Here is a 15,390-nt window from a genome sequence, read left to right as displayed (position 1 = left end):
CAGAAGTAACAACAGAACAGATATACAGCGGGGGTAGGATATAGAGGGCACAGAGAAGGAGTACAGCTATACAGAATGGCGGGGAGGAAAGGGGCAGACAGGTCTAGCGAGTCAGGTGGTGTGGTGGCGGGGCAACGTGAAGGCCAAGGTTTTGAGGAGGAGAGACTCCTTGAAGAGGTCGGTCTTGAGTTCTTTTCTGAATTGTAGGATCGTGGGGACGAGTCTGATGCTGACTTGGAGGAGGTTCCAAAGTCTTGGGGCTTCGGCAGAGAAGGCCTGTTTTCTGGTAATTTTCTTTTTGTAGTTATGGATTTCAAGTCTGCAAGTGTCCTGGCTTCTGGTTGTGCACTGTCTGCCAGAGATGCTGAGTTTATCTGCGAGGTAGCTGGGTTACTTGAGGGAGACTGACTTATAGATGATCCAGCAACACTTGAAGGTGATTCGTGCATGCAGTGGTAGCCATTGAAAGTCGATGAGGGCCTGGGTGATGTGGTTGTATCTGCATAAAACCTTCATGAGGCATGCATCCATGTGTAGGACACTTCTCAGGGGCACAAGGAAGGACGATGGGAGGCCTTCGAGGAGGGCATTGTCCCCATCCTGGTGTCATAAGACCAGTGCTTGGACAGTGGATCTAAAGCCATGCAGAGGGAGGTAGCACTTGACTTTCCACATGAGGGAGAGCTGACACCAAACTGTCTGAGTTTTCTTAGCTATGTGTGCCTTGAAGGAGAGGTGTTTATCGATGTGGAACCTGAGGGACATGGTGCAGGAGGTGAGCTCGGGTGTGAAGCACTGAGGGTTCATAGTTGATAGCCAGGTCTGTGTGTCTGGGTGTTCAGTGTTGTTGGTGAGGAGTAGTATGCACTTGATGTCCAAGACTGGACCAGCGAGAGGAAGATTTTCAGCCTGTGGATGTCCTTGATGGAGTCAATCGTGAGGTATAGCTGTGTGTCAGCAGTGTATTGGTGGATATTGTGTGTGGCTAGGAGGGCTCCCAGTGGCTCCATGTATAGATTGAAGATCACTGGGAAGAGGATCGAAACCCATGGGACTCCACGGGTGACGGGTAGCATTGGCGATCTAGAGGAGTTCATCTGAACTAACTGCTGTCAGTTGGTGAGGTAGGACTTGAACCAGTGTAGGACAAGGTTGGTGGTCCCCGTGAGCCGATTTAGGGTGTCCATGTGTGCCTGGTGGTCTACTGTGTCAAAAGCAGCCGATAGGCTGAGTAGAACCAGAAGACAGGGGTGCCCCTCATAGGGTTGTTGAGGGCATTGTCAACCACCTGTATGACTGCCGTTCCCCTGCTGCATCTTGGTCCCAACCCAGATTGGTAGGCTTGGAGGAGATTGTTGGTGTCGATGTGTTACTGCAGTTGCATGGCTACTGATTCCTCAATGATCTTACCTAGGAAGGGAAGATTGGTGATGTGGTGATAGTTACTTAGGTTGTTGGGATCCAGAGTGGGATCCTTTAGTAAAGGGGGGACATGTCCTGTCTTTAAGGTCGATGGAAACGTGCCTTGAGTTAGGGAGCTGTTGATGATTTTCATGTAGGGAAGGAGAGCTTCTGTGGGGAAGGTCTTGAGGATGGATGCTGAGAGGATGCCGTCCGTCTATGATGTGGCTTTGAGGGGGGGCCAGGGTTTCCACCAGGTCCTCTGTAGAGAGCATCTTAAAGGTTGTCCAGGGTGTGGAGTTTTCATGAGGAGGGATGCGAGGTGGGTATGTGGATGCATAGCTGGTGTCTATGTGCTGGCAAATCTTGCTGATTTTCTCGATGAAGAAGGTGTTGATTGCAGTGGATTTTTCAATGGAGTGTAGTATAGCAGGGTTCTGTAGCAGGTTGACGTAGTGCTTGAACGCTTTGAGGAAGGCTCTGCTTTTGTTGTCAGCTACTGCTATGGTTTTCTGATAGTTGGAGACCTTGGCTGTGTTGATTAGTTGTCAGAAGGTTGCTCGGAGACCCTGGTCTGAGGCAATCCAGGAGCAGCACCAGGTTTTCTCTTGTTTCCTGATTACTCTTTTTCTGACGTTGATGTCTTGCAGATACCAGTGTGCTGATGATTTCAGTTTGCAGGTGTGTTGTTTCAGATGCATGCGTCGGTCAATGGAGGCTGAGATGGTGCTGTTGACTGTTTCCAGTAGAGAGTTGCAGTTCAGTTGGGTGTGTGCAGTCCATCTGGGGTGGAGGTTGGCAAGGTGTTCATTGAGGGCTTCTACTGGGAAGTTCGTAAAGGACCTGAAGGTTTGTCTGATGGGTTTCTGCTGGAGTGCTTGACTGGAGTAGTGAGCGGGATGTCGAAAAGCATGGCCATGAGGTCAGACCAGTCAAGCGGGAGAGGAGAGCTTTAGTAGAAGGAAGGCAGTGCAGTGATGATTACGTTTAGGATCATACTTTTCTCATGTGTTGGTTCTTTTGTGTCCTGTGTGAGGCTGAGGGTGTCGAGAAGGCTGAGGAAAACTTCCTTCATTGGTTTTGTTGCCTTGCTGTCTGGGAGGTTGAAGTCACCTAGGAAGATGTCGGCGTGCATGAGGGACATAGCAGTGATCAGGTTGGTGAAGTCAGAGATGAAGGCGGTGTTGGGTTTGTGGAGTCTGAAGATGAGATGCAAGATGCCTGTGTCCATCAGGGAGAGCATGAAGTGGCTTTAGAGGACTTTGAAGGAGCCAATGTAATTGATGTCAAATCTGGTGCAGGGCTGTGAGGTCTTGTGGATGACCGTGAAGCATCCACCTGTCTTGTTCAGCTGGTCTTTGTGTTGGATGCTGTAGCCGTCGGGCACAAAGATGCCTAGGAAGTGGGTGGAGGTGGGCGCCAACCAGGTCTCAGTGATGAAGATGGCATCAAAGTTGTGTGTAGTGATGAGGTCGGAGATGTCTGCTGCATGGTTGATAGCTAAGCGGACCTTGGCAAGCATCAACTTCTATGTTGTGGATGGTGAGGGGGTACTGGTGGGCTTGAGGCTAATATGGGTGATTTTGCTACATTGCGGAATCCATGCCTTAGAGGAGGGCGATGTTGTTGACGTTAGTGTTGCCAGGTGATGGTGGAGATGGCCTGTGGAGATGGAGGGAGAAAACACATGTCAGCATGTGCTTACCTGTTGTCTGTGCAGGAGTTTGGGTCCTGGGTCCTCCCAGTCCGAACAGGTCCAAACAGGAATTGCCCTTTTCTTTGTTCGTCCTTCACTTTGTATGCCTGGGCCAGAGACAACCTTGATCTAAGAGTTCAGAGCAGAAAGGAAGAGGCAGGGCTAAGAAGGTGAGTGGGGCGTAGGCCACATGACCTAGATCGACTTGTCCCTGCTCACCAACTGCAAGGAAAAGAGGCTGGAGGGCTGCTTAAGTAGGTGGCAAAACAGGAGCTTTTAAATGCATAGAAAAGACCCCTGGTATGTGCAAAGGAGTAAAGAAAGAGCATAAAAATTAGCTCATTCAAGATGTGCTCATTCAGATACCCTTTGAGAATGGGTCTGCTCCGTGTCCTTGGTGCAAGAGATGAGATGCTCTAGGGCATGGGTGCACAACATACGGCCCGCGGGCCAGTTGCGGCCCGCCATGCCCTTTTGACCGGCCCGCGAGGCACAAAGACTTTCCTAATGGAGGGCGGCCCGCGGCCACCCTTCATTAGGAAAGTCTTTGTTGTCTTCCGGGCCGGTGAAAACACTGGCCCTCATTGGCTCAGCACACACACGCATCACGTCGCTCCTACGAGCCACGTAATGCGTGTGTGCTGCACCAATGGAGGGCCAGCACTACGGCTGGCGTGGTCCATAAGGCTTGATGCCGGAAGGCATTTCAGCCTTGGACCACGCCAGCCGTAGTAAGATTCCAGCGTTCCAGCTTACCTGCCGCTTACCTGCCTTCCAGCACGTCTCTGGTAAGTGGTCTGTTTGTGTTTGTGTGTTGGGTTTGTTTTGCTTTATGTTTGTGTGTGTATGTTGGGGGGGTGGTGTCGGATGTGTATGAATGTTTGTATTTGAATGTATTTTGTGTGTATGTTGAGATGCGGGGGTGGGGGGGTGTGTCGGATGTGTATGAATGTTTGTATTTGAATGTATTTTGTGTGTATGTTGAGATGCGGGGGTGGGGGGTGTGTCGGATGTGTATGAATGTTTGTATTTGAATGTATTTTGTATGTATGTTGAGATGCGGGGGTGGGGGGTGTGTCGGATGTGTATGAATGTTTGTATTTGAATGTATTTTGTGTGTATGTTGAGATGCGGGGGTGGGGGGTGTGTCGGATGTGTATGAATGTTTGTATTTGAATGTATTTTGTGTGTATGTTGAGATGCGGGGGTGGGGGGGAGTCGGATGTGTGTGCATGTTTGTATTTGAATGTATTTTGTATGTATGTTGAGATGCGGGGGTGGGGGGGTGTGTCGGATGTGTATGAATGTTTTGATTTTAATATTTTTTGTGTGCTGATTGGGGGGTGGGGGTTCGGGTCTGTATGGGTGCATGTTTGTGTGTGTGTGCTAAGTTGGGGGTTCGGGTCTGTATGGGTGCATGTTTGTGTGTGTGCTGAGTTGGGGGGTGGGGGGTTCGGGTCTGTATGGGTGCATGTTTGTGTGTGTGCTGAGTTGGGGGGTGGGGTGTTCGGGTCTGTATGGGTGCATGTTTGTGTGTGTGCTGAGTTGGGGGGTGGGGGGTTCGGGTCTGTATGGGTGCATGTTTGTGTGTGTGCTGAGTTGGGGGGTGGGGGGTTTGGGTCTGTATGGGTGCATGTTTGTGTGTGTGCTGAGTTGGGGGGTGGGGGTTCGGGTCTGTATGGGTGCATGCTTGAGTGTGTGCTGAGTTGGGGGTGGGGGGTTTGGAGTTTGGTGGGGGTGGGGGGTTTGGGTCTTTATGGGTGCATGTTTGTGTGTGTGCTGATCTGGGGGGTGGGGGGTTCGGGTCTGTATGGGTGCATGTTTGTGTGTGTGCTGATTTGGGGGGTGGGGGGTTCGGGTTTGTATGGGTGCATGTTTGTGTGTGTGCTGAGTTTGGGGGTGGGGGGTTTGGTTCTGTATGGGTGCATGTTTGTGTGTGTGCTGAGTTGGGGGGTTTGGTTGGGGGTGAGGGGGCCATGGGGTGGGGGGTTTGGTTGGGGGTGAGGAGGCCATGGGGCATAGTGTTTGGTTGGGGGTGAGGAGGCCATGGGGCATAGTGTTTGGTTGGGGGTCAGGGGGCCGTGGGGCATAGTGTTTGGTTGGGGGTGAGGGGGCCATGAGGCATAGTGTTTGGTTGGGGGTGAGGGACATATGGGGCATAGTGTTTGGTTGGGGTGAGGGGCCCAGGGGCATAGTGTTTGGTTGGGGGTGAGGGGGTTATGGGGCATAGTGTTTGGTTGGGGGTGAGGAGGCCATGGGGCATAGTGTTTGGTTGGGGGTGAGGGACATATGGGCATAGTGTTTGGTTGGGGGTGAGGGGGCCATGGGGCATAGTGTTTGGTTGGGGTGAGGGGCCCAGGGGCATAGTGTTTGGTTGGGGGTGAGGAGGCCATGGGGCATAGTGTTTGGTTGGGGGTGAGGGGGCCATGGGGCATAGTGTTTGGTTGGGGGTGAGGGGGCCATGGGGCATAGTGTTTGGTTGGGGGTGAGGAGGCCATGGGGCATAGTGTTTGGTTGGGGGTGAGGGACATATGGGCATAGTGTTTGGTTGGGGGTGAGGGGGCCATGGGGCATAGTGTTTGGTTGGGGGTGAGGAGGCCATGGGGCATAGTGTTTGGTTGGGGGTGAGGGGGCCATGGGGCATAGTGTTTGGTTGGGGTGAGGGGGCCATGGGGCATAGTGTTTGGTTGGGGGTGAGGGACATATGGGGCATAGTGTTTGGTTGGGGTGAGGGGGCCATGGGGCATAGTGTTTGGTTGGGGGTGAGGGACATATGGGGCATAGTGTTTGGTTGGGGGTGAGGGGGCCATGGGGCATAGTGTTTGGTTGGGGGTGAGGGACATATGGGGCATAGTGTTTGGTTGGGGGTGAGGGGGCCATGGGGCATAGTGTTTGGTTGGGGGTGAGGGGGCCATGGGGCATAGTGTTTGGTTGGGGGTGAGGAGGCCATGGGGCATAGTGTTTGGATGGGGGTGAGGGACATATGGGGCATAGTGTTTGGTTGGGGTGAGGGGGCCATGGAGCATAGTGCTTGGTTGGGGGTGAGGGACATATGGGGCATAGTGTTTGGTTGGGGGTGAGGGGGCCATGGGGCATAGTGTTTGGTTGGGGGTGAGGCACATATGGGGCATAGTGTTTGGTTGGGGGTGAGGGGGCCATGGGGCATAGTGTTTGGTTGGGGGTGAGGGGGCCATGGGGCATAGTGTTTGGTTGGGGGTGAGGGGGCCATGGGGCATAATGTTTGGTTGCGGGTAAGGGGGCCATGGGGCATAGTGTTTGGTTGGGGGTGAGGGGGCCATGGGGCATAGTGTTTGGTTGGGGGTAAGGGGGCCATGGGGCATAGTGTTTGGTTGGGGGTGAGGGACATATGGGGCATAGTGTTTGGTTGGGGGTGAGGGACATATGGGGCATAGTGTTTGGTTGGGGGTGAGGGGGCCATGGGGCATAGTGTTTGGTTGGGGTGAGGGGGCCATGGGGCATAGTGTTTGGTTGGGGGTGAGGAGGCCATGGGGCATAGTGTTTGGATGGGGGTGAGGGACATATGGGGCATAGTGTTTGGTTGGGGTGAGGGGGCCATGGAGCATAGTGCTTGGTTGGGGGTGAGGGACATATGGGGCATAGTGTTTGGTTGGGGGTGAGGGGGCCATGGGGCATAGTGTTTGGTTGGGGGTGAGGGACATATGGGGCATAGTGTTTGGTTGGGGGTGAGGGGGCCATGGGGCATAGTGTTTGGTTGGGGGTGAGGGGGCCATGGGGCATAGTGTTTGGTTGGGGGTGAGGGGGCCATGGGGCATAATGTTTGGTTGCGGGTAAGGGGGCCATGGGGCATAGTGTTTGGTTGGGGGTGAGGGGGCCATGGGGCATAGTGTTTGGTTGGGGGTAAGGGGGCCATGGGGCATAGTGTTTGGTTGGGGGTGAGGGACATATGGGGCATAGTGTTTGGTTGGGGGTGAGGGACATATGGGGCATAGTGTTTGGTTGGGGGTGAGGGGGCCATGGGGCATAGTGTTTGGTTGGGGTGAGGGGGCCATGGGGCATAGTGTTTGGTTGGGGGTGAGGGACATATGGGGCATAGTGTTTGGTTGGGGGTGAGGGGGCCATGGGGCATAGTGTTTGGTTGGGGGTGAGGGACATATGGGGCATAGTGTTTGGTTGGGGGTGAGGAGGCCATGGGGCATAGTGTTTGGATGGGGGTGAGGGACATATGGGGCATAGTGTTTGGTTGGGGTGAGGGGGCCATGGGGCATAGTGTTTGGTTGGGGGTGAGGGACATATGGGGCATAGTGTTTGGTTGGGGTGAGGGGGCCATGGGGCATAGTGTTTGGTTGGGGGTGAGGGACATATGGGGCATAGTGTTTGGTTGGGGGTGAGGGGGCCATGGGGCATAGTGTTTGGTTGGGGTGAGGGGGCCATGGGGCATAGTGTTTGGTTGGGGGTGAGGGACATATGGGGCATAGTGTTTGGTTGGGGGTGAGGGGGCCATGGGGCATAGTGTTTGGTTGGGGGTGAGGGGGCCATGGGGCATAGTGTTTGGTTGGGGGTGAGGGGGCCATGGGGCATAATGTTTGGTTGCGGGTAAGGGGGCCATGGGGCATAGTGTTTGGTTGGGGGTGAGGGGGCCATGGGGCATAGTGTTTGGTTGGGGGTAAGGGGGCCCTGGGGCATAGTGTTTGGTTGGGGGTGAGGGTGCCATGGGGCATAGTGTATCTAGGGTCAATAAAATATATATAAGTTAATTAAACAGGCGAGATACAATAACTAAATAGAAATAAATTATAACAATGGAAAATGTGTAGTACAAAATGTAAGTTTGAAGTGCAAATAAAAATCGTTACCCCTCAAAAACATTCTTTTTCCATGTGTTTAGTACAAATTGGGGGTTTAAAAAGCCTCCTGCCACGCCCCGCCTACCGCCCCGCCCACATTTACTTTTCGGCCCACTATATCCCTCATGTAAGGTACTTTCGGCCCTCTGTCAAAATCAGTTGTGCACCCCTGCTCTAGGGCATCTCATCACTTGTGACAAAAATACATTTTGAGAAACTGGCCCACAGGGTTTTTCAGTCCTTTATCACAAGGGCCTTCTGTGTCGCAAATGTGTAATTGTATTTCTGTTCATTTATGTGCATAAAGCTGGCATGCCAGCTTGCTTTAAAAGAAATATTTTACATTAGAGAAAAATGTTTACTACTGCAAATTATCACTAAAGAGTTATTAAATGTTTCATTAAATTCAATTTCATGAGTTTATGGTTGTGCATCTTTTATACGGAGTCTTCAATTCGTCGCTCGAGTCGGTTAATTTTCCCAATTTACACAGTACTACTATATTAACTTTCTGCAAATTATTAAATATGTTTTAGGATGGCACGTCAGATTTGTATTAGGCATAAAAATCATTTGATTTACTTTGTCAATATTTACCAGACTGCAGAAGAAACGGCATAACTACAAATTCCTTTCGTGAATTTATCAGTGGTTTAAACACCATTCGCAAGAAGTTTGACATTTATGTCTGTTCCCAGAGGAAGAAAATGCAAATCAATGATTTTCTCACAAAGTATCTTATAAACTGCACCTAGAAGAGCTTTGCATTTACAAGTAAAGATTATACCAATGCAATTGTTGCAGTATAAAGGCACTAGTAAAGGTGGCATGGTAGTTACAGGCTTGTTTTAAGACAGAGAAGGTAGGCAACTTCACATCAGTATTCAGAAGCGTGTCTAGTCTGTTCATGTCCTCTGAAATAGTCTGTTGCGATTTCTCTGGTGGCCAATTATGATCTACTCAGTTCTTCATGCAAACACAAGGTGGAGGCATTTACCTTTTGCATGGAGGGGACTGTGTCTATTTTCACAAATTCAAGCGGATCTCAAAAAAGTTAAGCACTTTAGTCACCACTTTTTACAATCCGCTTCAGTACAAACCGTCCTCCACTCAGATATAATTACACAATCACAACTGCAAATAATGATGAGAAAAACAATTAGTCATCATAATTCCCTGTGGGTCCTTTTCATTGTGAAGCGGATCAGAACAAGTGTCCGTAAATGTATTTTTAGACCACATCTTCTCACCCGTCTCATTTTTGTCCAGTTGTCAGGCATAGTTGGGGCGCTGGTTGGACATAACCATATGTGGATGCCCTTCTGCCAGAATATATATAATTGCTGGCTGTATTGCTTTGGATTCCTATGGAATCTGCCTGAAATGACCACCTGTTAAAAGTTGGAAGGCTCAATAGAAATACATTGTGGGAAGCGTTTACACTTGTCCACTAACATAGCAGACAATTGAAGAATAAAGGCAATTTCACTTATGTTTTACTCTTCACTTTAGTTGAAAATTGCCTGTTGGAGACCTGCAATTTACATTTAATATGGGAACGAGCCTCCCTGAGTCATAGAGAGAAGGTTATGACGCATACTAAATCTCTATGCCGGTAGGGGAGTGGTGAGCTCAACATATATTGACCACAACAGTATTAACCATGGACTTTGTTTATTTAGTTGATGATATAGACTTCTTACAATAATGGGGATTTAGTTGATGATATAGACTTCTTACAAATAATGGGGATTTGCATCTGGCAAGGGTGCAAAGCTCTCGCATTTTTTGATATTTATTAAATAATACAATGATTCAGGTAATTCCATCTCTGAATGGGTAATCTGCAGATTTAAGATATGTGCCACTGTACCCAAACTATGATGGTCATGCGTAACTAGTCCTCAAACGACTGCTTCACCAACCTGAACATCGGAGCACCCAGTTCACCAGTTTTACGACCTTCGCCTGCCAACTGGAACGGCTGGATCATCATGCATCAACCCCACTCAGTGGCTAGAGACCGACTCGGCCTGGCCCAACTTTGATAAGATCCTGGGGAATGCACTGACCTGCATCACTGAAAGCCCCCCTTCGAGCGCACAGAGCGACCGCTTTCGCACCCGCTCAATGCCCGATGAATGCTTGGGCCCACACAATCCACTGTACCTGAATTGAGCTGTTGATAACAAACTCTTCCCTGGGTCCATTGGGGCGCTGGAGACTGGTTAGGTCACCTCGGCACCTTCTTTCACCTAATAAATCCTTTCCTGGTTGGCATTTGCTTATGACCACTATACTCGGGCTACTTTCTTCAGTCTGTTGCTTCCTGTCTGTTCTTCCACAGGGGTGGGTTTTTGTATAATATTTTCTATTTCATTATATTGCATTAATTCAATGAATGTATACACATTTTTATCGAACCTTGATTGGACATTGCCTTTATTTTGGACTTTGTTACTGTGTTGTTTCAGTCTCTACTGGATCACATTCGCACCCCACTTAAGAGAATAGCTTTCTCTTGGCCCACGTTACCACAAAAGGTGAAGGAGGTATATCCCTCAACTGTCCCTGTTTTACCTTTATGATTGCTTTGGCTTTTGGTTTGTAAAAGTGTGAGGGCTGAGTGGATCTTTTTAACATTACTCATCCTTGTAATCCTACAGAGCAGGAACCAATATGTTACAGGATTGGAATGCCTTGGAAATGCACCCAATTTAAATAGAGAGCACAGGCAGGGGAAGATAAATCATTACAAGGCATCGGATCCTTGTCATATGGTGTGTACCAGCTTGGGGAGTGAGGGCACCATCAACAGATGTCATGTTTGCGGTTAAGGAGTCAAAACTATAAACCCAGGTATAGAAAGTTCATATTATGTGTGGGGAGTAATACGGCATCTTTGGGATCATGACATGTCCCAACGTCAAAGATTAACCAACCCTACGGCACAATCTTGGTTCCTTGGTGCCATCCTTACCCTGCATCCCCAGGTTTCCATAGTGGTGAAGGCTGAATGTTTTTGATCCCAGCTTTTCCCTCCCTCAGGTCGTTTACTCAGCTAGGATCACTGGTATGTTATTTCGTGTTGATGTGTTCTGTGTACAGTGTCCCGCTGTGCACGGAGGTGAGGAAGACGTACTTGCACAAATAGTTAGCAGTTAATACTCGGTGCCGTGGGTAAGTGTTTTCTAGTTGCCTACTTAAACATCTGACATCCTTGGTAGAACAAAAAGAAAGTGAATTCCATTTGCTCAGCCAGGTTTAAATAATGGTTTTCTGTCCTTCCCCAATAGTGCTTTATTGAATTTGCTGGCATCATGTAACATAACAAAAGGCAGTGACACACTTTCTGGGAGATTTGCCTAGTTTGCAACTGAGATCCTGATTTAGGTTTGGCTGATGCGTTAGCGAGTACGAGTCACAATTTTGCAACTGCACAGCACCTGCGCCTACGCTGTGCGGATGAGTTAAATTGGAGAACTTGCAGTGTCATAGGTGTTGCACAGTCATACTCATAAGAATCATTGTTAAATGACTCAATAGCCATAGTGCTAACATTGCAGTTTTAGGAACTACGAACCAAATGTAAATCATGGTACTATCCATATAATACAGCAGATGCATATAATGATGACATTCAGTGCACACTACTGTGTTTAAAGATGTAAAGGCAGGCGCTCTGTTACCAGTCTTTAGCTTCTCCTCCTAGCGCACGTTTTCATGACTTCATCAATCTTAAGTGAGGCTGAGTTTCTTAGTTATTTCAGGCAGGTCTGCATTTCCTTTTCATGTGTGGCAAGTTAATTAGCTCGGAACTGTGTGTGCACTTGAGAAGCGTCACACAAGGGAAGGGAGTAGTGCTGTGAGGATCAAGTGCTGATACCAAAGAAAAGCCCAGTCTCCCTGCGCAGTTCCTAGTTTGCATGTATCTCTCCGCGCATTCTGGTTTCATCCATTGAGCACAAGGTGCAAAGCGAGGAAAAACATGCGGTGGAACCAATTAATCACAATACACATTTGAAAAGGTATGAGGGAGACAAAAAAGAAGCACAAACAGGGCCGAATGTTGTTGAAAGCCAGATCAAGAAAACTGGATGGTCAATGGCTAACTTGGCAAACATAATGAGAAAAATATAATTTGCCACTAGAGAGTTGATGTGCTAGTGGATGAAGGCATCAAAGGGGAGTCCTCCTGAGCTTCTCACAGCACACCCTGTGAAATTAGCAATGTGGGAGAAGAAATTGATGCGGGTGAATCCTGACACCAAAATGAAAAGAGATAAGTGTAAATAGAGATGGTGCAACTAACATCAACGAGCATGCAAGATGGTCTTGAGGGCTAAGGAGCATTACTATGTAATCCATAGTAATCTTGTCCTCACTCTACTCTTCTCCCCTCCCTCGTGCCTCCCCAGCTCGCAGGCCTCCTTTACCCCCCTCCCTTTCCTCCCTACTCTCATCTTTCTCACCCATAGCACTGGATGATGTCTCTAAACATTCTTCTCTATGAAAGTTTCCTCCAAACAGGTGATCCCCTGCTCCTCCAGAACTATCAAGGACAGCATTGCCTCTCTTGCGCCAGCCTTGGCCGATTTTTGTAATCAGTCATTTGCCACTGGCTCCTTCCCGCTCCCCATCAAGGACTCTGTTGTAGTCTGTCACATGTGGAATGTTGTTCTACTTGTGGATCAACATTCCAGGCATGTCATTTGATTTGATGATGAGCCCCTTTTGGCTGCTTATCTTCGGAGTCCAGAATAAAACCGTTACAACCTCACCATGTTTTGGATTTTATCACTGGCGACTAGGTATTCTGGACCCCGCCCCACACATGCAGGGGTCAGTGCTTCCCGGCAAATCCCGGTCCTCCCATCCGTCTGTTGCCCGCAGTCCTGCGGGCAGACGGCTTGTGCCACTGCGGGAAGGCGTTCATCTGAATGGGAGTGGGCGGTGCTGCAACAGTGTGAGCAGCCTTCACACAGAGGGAGAGGAAGGAGGCGTGCCACAGGAGGTGTGTGTGGGCGTACCCACGTAGGAGAAACTGTGGGCATGAATCGTGCAGCTAATTTGCCATCCAGAAGGATCAGCTGTTCTTGCGTTGGGTGGGCGTACACGCACACTGGTTGGCCATCGGCTGCAGCCTATTGAAGCGCACCTGACGGGGAGGAAGGAGGCATGCCCCAGGAGGTGTGTGGGCGTACCCACATGGGAGAGGCGGTGGGCGTGAATCATATGCCTAGTTGGCCATCCAGGAGAATCAGTTGTTCAGGCGTCACGTCGGCATACACACGCCCTGATTGTCCATCAGCAGCGGCCTATTGAGGCACACCATTTTGCTACCCGGAAAGAGGTGGCTGTGATTGACAAACCACACAGGAGTTACTGCGGTCCTTTGAAGTACACAGATCAATTTCTGGTCTGCGTGGGCATAGTCGCAGCCGCGGCTCGCATGATTTTCACTGCTAAGTTGTCGGATGACAAGTGTGAGGATCTGTTCATTAAAGTGCACGTGCCTACGACAGAGTGGAATGGTGGAACTACAAGTTACAGGTACTTTAAACTAACGCATCCTCACGCTGCTGGCAAGGGGGCTCCTTGGGCAAACACTTTTTTTGTGCTCCAGGCAAGGGACTATTGCCTATGTGAAGTGGGGTGGGTGGCACATATACTGTATCACTGAACTGCTTTGGGTTTGCCTGTTATCATGCTCCATACTGCTGCCAGATCCCCCCCCCTCCTGCTTTCTTGCCATCCCGGAGGAACCAACATCTCCATGTGATCAGTGGATAGATGCTTTCAAAGTATACTTGATGCTGGCGAGGGGCACAAATTTCAGCAACGATGAGAGAGAGGCTGCGCTTTTGAACTGTATTGGAACAGAGGGCCTGCGGATATTCCGCCATTTGCCTGGTGAGGATGTGTATATTCCAGGTGGTGGTGAAGGCAACAGAGTATTAAGCACCTATGAGACTGCCTTGAAAAAACTAGAAGGACAATTTGGGAGAAGGATCAATGTGGTCTTGGAATGCTATCAGTTCTTTTCAAGAGCACAAGAAGTAGGAGAGTCCATTGATTCCTATCTTACAGTTTTACAAACATTAATGGCTACATGTAACTTTATTGGTATTTTGGATGAGTACATTCGGGACCAGATCATGCTGAAAACCAGCAGTCAGAAAATTAGAGAGAGACTTTGAATTGAGAGTGATCCACCATTGGACAAGGTTGTGGAGATTGTCAGGGCTATTGAAGCGTCAAGGGCCAGCGTGTAAATTGTCACAGAGAAAGTAGGTCCTAAAGACATGGTACAAGCCATCTTACCTCAGTATAGGGGGGCAGTGCAGATACAAAAAAGAGGTTTGAGAAAAGGGACAATCAGGGTTGGAGGGGGTCTAAGGGTAAGAAACCTTGCAAAAAGTGTGGTTGGTTTCGAAAAGAATGCCCGACTATCAGCATTGAATGCAGGCAATGCAAATGCAAGGGACACTATGCATGCATGTGTAAAGTTAATAGTGAGATGCATGCCAAAGATGTTGTGGGTTTGGTAGTGTCTGGTGGAGATATTGCTGGCCAGGATGCCGGAATATGTGATAAACCCAATCAAGGGGTGATACTACATGTGGAGGGCGCCGTACGGAAGGGCCCGTGGGTGACTGTATTAGTAAATGGTCACCCATTGGAGATGCTGGTGGATTCAGGTTCACTGTATACCATGATATCACCTGAAACAGAAAGAGAGAGGTTGAGGAAGGAGGTATCAAGTTTGTGTCCTTCCGACATAAGTCCCAGTGCTTATGGGCATGCTCCCATCAAGGTACTACGTTATGAGCAAGATCACATTGAACTTAGAGAGTGGCACACTGTGGGGAAGCTTTATGTGGCACTCAAAGGGACCAGTGTTTTAGGTAGGGATGAGCAAGCTGCTCTAAATATTGAGATTCAACCTGGAAAGGAGGTGCCAGTGTTGAGCATTCAGGATGGTTCGTATGTAGATGGGGGTGGGCTAACAGATGAGTTTTTGCGGGATAAATATCCAAGTGCATTTTCGGATAAGCTGGGGAAGCTTAAAGGTTTTTCTCACCGCATTGTTCTCAAGAGGGGAGCAATACCCAAAGTGCACAAAGTGAGTAGCGTTCCGGTTTTGGCTAGAGTAGGACTGAGATGTGAGTTGGAGAAGCTTAAAACTGAGGGAATTATTGAAAAAATAGAGTGCTCTGAATGGTTGTTTCCTGTGGTACTGGTGAAGAAGAGTGATGGGGGTTGAGGATGTGCGTGGGCCTACGAGAGTTAAATGCCAGCATTTGGGTAGATCGCCACCGGTTACCAAATATCAACAAGTTACTGTTGACCCTGGGCAGAGAAACATGGTTTTCAACCTTTTACCTATTGGCTGATTATCATCAGATTGATTTACATGTAGAGTCAAGGCCCCTTACTTCTTTCATAACGCCTTTTGGTGCTTAC

The sequence above is a fragment of the Ambystoma mexicanum genome, chromosome 5p, assembly GCF_040938575.1.
Source record: "Ambystoma mexicanum isolate Mex_15411 chromosome 5p, UKY_AmexF1_1, whole genome shotgun sequence".
NCBI classification, from domain to species: Eukaryota; Metazoa; Chordata; class Amphibia; order Caudata; family Ambystomatidae; genus Ambystoma; species Ambystoma mexicanum.
The sequence above is the reverse complement of the archived record's forward strand: the minus strand, read 5'-3'. Positions refer to the sequence as shown.